At 44.4% G+C, this 7329-nt stretch overlaps 1 long non-coding RNA gene across 1 annotated transcript; it reads right to left on the bottom strand.

The window, feature by feature from the left end:
* Positions 1 to 6256: 6256 nt before the first annotated feature.
* On the bottom strand, positions 6257 to 6533 carry LOC307202069. The gene is made up of 2 exons (XR_013832799.1): positions 6424 to 6533; positions 6257 to 6338 (listed from the first exon to the last, which is right to left on the bottom strand). It is a non-coding gene; the product is annotated as an uncharacterized lncRNA (long non-coding RNA).
* Between the last annotated feature and the right edge of the window lie 796 nt (positions 6534 to 7329).

The raw sequence follows: 7329 nt of genomic DNA, 5'->3' as shown, positions 1-7329 counted from the left end.
ATTTGCATGTGCTTCATATAATAACCTCCTTTCTTCTGAACTCTTTATTCACAATTATTTCCCAGCTAAAGGGACACAGAGGAGAAGAGGAACAATTTGCATATAGAGGAGTTGTGTCCCCACAGCCCTACAGGTCACCGCCAACCAAAAGACCACTCAAGACTACAGTGTATGGTTCAAATTAGGCGACAACCTTACTGAATGCAACTGTAAGAGGCCTGACTGCTAGTTGATCAACGCAAGGGTCAAACCAAGGTTGAAGAGGCCTTATTACATACATCAGGTGCCTCTTCACAAGAACCACCAACTCAAGAAGTGCTATGGTCCTACCCCCCCCCCCCCCCCACTGCCCGATATATCCAGAAATGCATTTATCTGGGGACAGCTTGCATCATAATGCTAAAAAAAGACATATAGAAACACATTATTTTAAGAGGGAACACTTTGTATATTGGTGAATTTCCATACATAAATGTATAGATTGGAGAAAAAGTGCACCAAGATGCTGACAAGCTTTCATGAGGACAAATAAAATATTGCAAAACCAGTAGAGAAGCAGCACCAGCACTGGTGACTCCTTCTTGTGAGATCTCATTAGATCTTGCCACTAAACATAGGTAAGGGTATCTTCAGCCGGGGGCAGGCAGAAGATGGCACAACAGTAATCCTTCCCATTTCGCCAAAGGAGGTGAAATGGGATGCTCTGCCCCTGTTGCAGCTGACCTAGCTGTGTTTATTATGGCTTGGCCAGAGCTCCTCATATGTATAGCTGGATCTGCAGGTGATTTGCGCTCTTTCCCTCCTTCTTCCGCCACTCTTTCAGAACACTGAAAACGAAGAATCATTATCCAATGTTGAAAAACATTATCTAACAGCAGGGTGAAGAACTTCCCATTTCTGAGCCTCTGAAATAGTTTTTCAGTGATTCAGACGATAAGAAGGGAGGCCAACCAACCTCGGGTTCTTTTCAGTTTTCCTTGTCTAATGATGATCCGTATGTCTGCCATGGTGAGTCCTCTGCACCACACCTTCTTACACAAGAAGATCTGAATGGTCTGGTGAAAAACTTCATAATAGCTTTCGGCCAGACTGAATCAGCTTACAAGTGCCTGGCTGACAAATTCCCCGACTCAGCAAAGCAAAAATTACATTGGGATATTTTGTGGGTCCTCAGATCCCCAAGCTGTGTGTTTATTTTCACTAGCCAAGAGGGAACAGCTGTGAGCAAAGGAGGGTTTTTGTCTAGCTTGATAATCCCTGTGTCGTTTGCACAGCAATACACAGCTGTGTCCTCGGCTTTAAGGTTGTTCACTTGAAGAAAGAGGAGGCTGTTGCAATTATCTCTGGAGATGGTGAATCATCCCCTCACTTTATCTGAGTAGTGAATGTCAGTAGAACATCCATATGCCACCCATTCCATGCCTTTTCCTGGCATGTATCTCATCCAGGTCATGCCATGGCTGCTGAAGGTAAACCCAGAGGCTCTACAGGAGAGTTGAAGGGACTCTCCAGGCCTTTTGATGTGCCCTCCAGTCTCTATCAGATGGATGTCCGAATGCACAATGTTATGGGATAAGGGCCTACTCGTGCGTAAGCGTTTAAGCCCTCAAGGCTTTGCAATCAGTTTCTAAACTCTCCCATGGGTGCATGGCTACCTCAATCGCTGGCAGAATCCGTCAGTGGGCGCTTCTGGAATTTACGCCAACATAAGAGTTCCTTAACGGAAACTCTCCTGCTGGATTCTCTGCGTGACAGTTTCCTGCGCGGAGTAGGCATCCCCAGCGGAGGTCCTGAGACCTCCCCGCTGTTCTCACTGGAAGTATCTTGGAGCCATTCCTTCGACTGAGTTTCTGCAGGAACTCTCCCTCTCCCCCTGCTGGTTCCTTCCTCAGCATCCGAGGGTCTCCTAGCCTCCTTGAGCCCTTCCACCACCTGACTCTCCGATGGCAGTTCCCTGACACACAACTAGCAAGAAAGAGATTTTAACGAGACCTACTGTGTACCATAAACTGTCAGAGCATCACAGCCTTCTTTATTAGAAAGGATGGATTTACCTCTAAAACAGCTGAAAAGAAAACAAGTTGAAGTAAAACAATAATTTTCCCCATCTAAAGTTTGGAAAGGTTGAGCAAAATGTGGCTTCCAAAATTCAGGGTGCTGTAGGTGAGGTAGTTAGAGTGATTAAAAGAGGAAATGAACTCTGAAAAATGACATATTTATCAAGGTGAAAGCACCACTACAGTTGCTGGGCAAACTGTGATTCTAAAGGGAAGACTGGTCTATGTAATGAGCTCCTTATGGCGTGTGCTCTCTCTCATATTATTAAAACATCTTCATGTTACAATAAGATAAAAGGATCTAATGTAAAAGAAAGAAAGAAAGAAAGAAAGAAAGAAAGAAAGAAAGAAAGAAAGTCCCTATTCCCCCCTGCCAGTGCTGCTGCCTCCGAGCTCAGAGAGGAGGATGAGCCAGTGCTCCTCTTCAGTGGCGGCAGCTGTGGCAGCTGCGATGGAGCATCCGGTTGCCTCTCCATGGCATCCCCATGGCTGCCGCCTCTAGCCCCCTCTCTTGGGGATCTCATAGCAGCTGCTGGAGAGAAGGAGGAGATATGGTGGCCCCTGAGGCTCAGCTCTGTATGACACAGTGACATTGAGGGACAGGCAGAGAGCAGGGCTGCACAGGAAAGGAAGAAAGAGGGAGCCTTGCAGAGAACAGAGTCTTTATTTTCTTTTTAAAAACATGCCTTTTGTTTTTGCCTCTAATCTTGACCCATTCTTAAATTTATTTATTGGCATGTGCTTTTCTTTTTGTAAATCTACCAAGGAATTTAATCAGGATTAAGGGGGGTTTACCGGGGTGGTGGAGGGTGTGTGGGCTGTTTATTGTTGGGGTATAAAAAATGCTCAGGGTGAGTGGACGCAAAAAATGGAGAGTCAAGTTGACGGGGAATGAGAAATGTCCCTATTTTCATTTGAGGAATGTTGGAGGGTATGGCTCTAGCAATCGGGTTGCTCCTTTGGGACATGACATATTCCTGGGGATGCACGGATACAAGGTCCTTGTTGCTGGCCTCTCTTCCAGATCCACATGTGCAAGGAATTCAGCCCCACTCAAGCATTCAAAGCAACTGGGGTGGGGGTTAAAGTATGTAGAGGGAGTACGGATGTCTGTGCAGCCCATGCCCATGCCCTTAGTCTCCACCACCCTCATGCTTCGGAAAGGGGAATTTAAGCAGGTTTGGCTGAACATGTTTATAGCCCTTCCCATGTTCAGGAATGCTACAATATCAGCCAAATGCAGTTACACGCCTACTTCAGACCTTCCTACTCAATATGGAAAGAAAGCAGAACAGGCGGAAGGGATGGAGCATCTTCTATTCTCATTGCTTGGCTAGTGTTTCAGAACACCTGAAGAGGGCCACTGTGTCTCTCACAACTGGTCCATGATACTCCAAGAGCACAGTTCAAATCCAAAGATAAGCAATGGGGCCAGTTTCCAATTCAGGTTTTTGCTTGAACTAACCACTTCATTTGCTGCAACCAGGAAGATTTTTTCTAATAAGTTTGCAAAGGAAAGTTTTTGTCTGAGGTTAGATTTACTTCCTCTCATTGTGCGCCTCGCACAGTAATAAACAGCAGTGTCCTCTGGTTTCAAGTTGTTCATTTGCAAAGACAGCTGGCTGCTTGAATCATCCCGGGAAATGGTGAATCTTCCTTTGACAGAATCCGAGTAGTAAATGGGAGTTGAAGATGTACCTATATTGGCCACCCATTCCAGGCCCTTTCGAGGAGCTTGTCTCACCCAGTTCATTGAATAGCCTCCGAAGTTGAACCCAGAGGTTTGGCAGGAGAGGCGGAGGGAATCTCCAGGCCTTTTGACGCCCCCTCCTGATTCTTTGAGCTGGATTTGTGACTGGACACCTGAAAGAAAAACCTAGAATTAAACTCTGGGTTCATTATCCACTATAATATAACAGTTGTCCTATATGAAAGAAGAACAAATACCTTTGAATATTACTAAAAGGAAAACACCTGGAAACCAAGGTGTCATTTTTCCTTTTACTAGGAGAGGGGTTAAGACGAAAGTGGCAACCCAGGCAGGACACACAATGGTTGTTTGAGTGGTTATCACAGGGGCAGGGAACGTATATGGCAGGTTCGAACAGGAAGCTGCCTATGAATTTGCATACCTGTCGGAATAAAAGAGCAGCACAGGCCTTCAGCAACCCAATCTCAAGAGTCATATGTGTGACTTCGGGCTATCAAAGAATTGCTGCTGATTTGCTTGACGAGGAACAGAGTGGGGAAGATGGCTCAAGGTATTTAAGTAAAACTGAATGGAATCTAGCTACGAATGAAACTGCTTGCAGAATCTCTACTCCTGGTGCTTTCAACTAGGACACTCATTAAAGATAGTTTAATATCCAACTTTGGGACATAATATTCCAAGAGACTAAGATCAACACCCGTCAACCTGGTCCCCACTGATCATTGTGGACTATAATTCCCATTAGCTCTGGCCAACTCAACCTCCTTCCCCACCCCCCTCAAAACAGAGAGAAGTTTGGCTCATGTTACATTGAATAAGCTTCTGCTGGAGAACATCTGGCAGATGACAAGGAAGTGCCTTGGCTGGATTTTTATCAATTGTTTTTCATTTTCGTGACTGAATTATCATTTCAAATTGTATTTACAAACTTAGTCATTTATTGCCATTAAAACCACCTTACATTAGGACTATTGTTCAGTGTTGTCAGTGCTTTTCTTCTTCTTCTAAAAATAATGTTTAGGGGTACTTGCATTTTCCTACTGATATTGAAATACTGCCCCTCAATGAGGCCAAACTTAGATTCACAAAATATTTAGGGGTATGCGTCCCCCCCAAGAAAAAAAGCACTGTGTATTGTTAATATAATAATAATACCTTTATTGTCAATGTACAACCTGTATACAATGAAATTAACCAAGCCTAACCAAGCCTAACCAAGCCTCCCCTCCAAACACTCAATCTCTTAGCACTCTGTTTGCTTATCACACAACACACCACCTCACAAATCAGTTGTGCTATGTTATTTTCTGTTCAACACCCTGACAGCCCACGGATAGAAACTATTTTTTAGCCTGATGGTATGACTGATTATAGTTCTATATCTCCTGCCCAAGGGTAGAAGGTTAAAGAGGTGCGGGCAGGGGTGTGAGTCATCCCTGAGAATTTTTCTCACTCTCCTAAGGCAAGGATCCCTTGTGATGTCATCTAGCAGGCTCAAGGTACAGCCCATGATATCATGTGCTGTATTCACCACCCTCTGTAGAGACTTTCTGTCCCTGGCTGTCAAGCCAGCATACCACACTGTGATACAATATGAAAGTTAATATAATAGTTATATAATAGTTATTGCATAATGTCTTCCTTGGTTATTTCTGCTTTGTGGGTTTCTAATTCATGGTTCTCTGCTGCCCCCTCTGGGATCTCTTTTCTAAAGTGAATGCAGGAAACAGGGTTTTCCCTCCCTGAGGTCTGCTGGGATCTCTCATCCTGTTGCCTCTTCCACACTTCCACTTGTTTCACCACTTCCCCACCAGAAAACCTGCTGTTTACTGTTGAATAGGAGCAAACGCCAATGGGGTTTGCTTCTGTGGAATGACATTTGTGGTAAAGAATGGACTTTCTTTGGGAAAGTGGTGCGGCAAACCAGACACCCCTTAATTCTATGCCTAGAAAGCATGGGACATGCAGAAAACCTCTTAGACCCATTCTTTCTAAGTGCTGGACAAACAGAAGTGTGGGCAAGCCCCATGTCTCTCACACAGTAGTAAAAGGCCGTGTCTTCTGCTCTCAGGCTGTTCAGTTGCATATGGAAGCCGGAGTCACCTTTAGAGGCCCATAATTGCCCTTGCATTGCAGAAGAATAGCAACTGTACCCAAGAGGTGGGATCATAATACCAAATGAGCCATTCCAATCCAGCATCTGCTCTGAAGCAGCTTCTGGGGTTTTTGTACAAGCAGGAAAGCAGAAGTTGTCACTGTGTCTCTTGCACAGTAATACAAGGCAGAGTCTTCAGGGTTCAAGCTGCTCATTTGCAAATAGGCTGAGGTTTGAGAATTGTCTCTGGAGATGGTGAATCGTCCTTGAACTTTGGAATTATAGAATTGTTTGGTTCCTGAAGGTTGGCTAACTAAAGCCACCCACTCCAGTCCTTTCCCGGGAACCTGACGAATCCAGTGGAATGCATAATCAGTAAAGGTGAATCCTGAAGCCTTGCAGGAGAGGCGGAGGGAGCCTCCAGGAGCTACAGCACCTCCTCCAGTCTCCACCAACTGAACCTCTGAGTGACAGCCTAAAAAATAGAAGAAAGAGCATCAGGGAATACCTGTGTAGAAAAGTGTGCAAGTTCCCAGAGTTTCCAGTGAGAGAAATATTACCTGGGAGAGCTGTCAAGAAGAGAAGGAGGTTTAACCAAAGAATCATGTTTGTTTGGATCACCTTCTTGACTGGCTCAGTCTTAGCTGGCTGGAAGTTTCAGTACTGAATTGGAAAGGGCAGCTTTTAAGGCCGTGAAGTGGTTCAACTGATTTGCATGTGCTTCATATAATAACCTCCTTTCCTCTGAACTCTTAATTCACAATTTTTCCCCAGCTAAAGGGCCACAGAGGAGAAGAGGAGCAATTTGCATGTAGAGGTGCTGTGTCCCCATAGCCCTGGAGGTCACCGCTGACCAAAAGACCACTCAAGATGACACTGTATGGTTCAAATTAGGCAACAACCTTATTGAATGCAAGTGTAAGAGGTTTGGCAAAGGCATTGGGTTTCAACCAATAAGATCTGGCCTGACTGCTGGATGATTGACCCAGGGGTTAAACCAATGTTGAGGAGACACTATCACATACATCAAATACGTGTAGCCTCACAAGCACCACCAACAGAAAAAGTCCTATGGCTCTAAGCCCCCCCCCCCCCATCCTCTGATATATCCAGAAATGCATTTATCTGGGGATAGCTTGTGTCATAATGGTATATATATATATATATATATATATATAGAAACACATTATTTTAAGGGGGAACACTTTGCATTTAGGTTAAATTGCATACATAAATGTATATATTGGAGAAAAATTGCACCAAGATGCTGAAAACGTTTCATGAGGACAAATAAAATATTGCAAACAAACCTGTAGTGCAGCTGGGACAAACAGATTCCCTCTGTTAAAGAAGAAACGGGTGATAGCCAGAGTTAGAGTATCCGCTCCGTTAGGTGCAAGGTTACAATTGTATTTTCAGGAAGTGTTATATTGGAGGCAGATGCCTAGGTATTTAAAGTTTTTAAC

Source organism: Podarcis cretensis, assembly GCF_951804945.1.
Source record: "Podarcis cretensis genome assembly, chromosome: 13".
NCBI classification, from domain to species: domain Eukaryota; kingdom Metazoa; phylum Chordata; class Lepidosauria; order Squamata; family Lacertidae; genus Podarcis; species Podarcis cretensis.
Note: the sequence above shows the minus strand (reverse complement) of the source record. Positions and strands in the feature narration are given on the sequence as shown.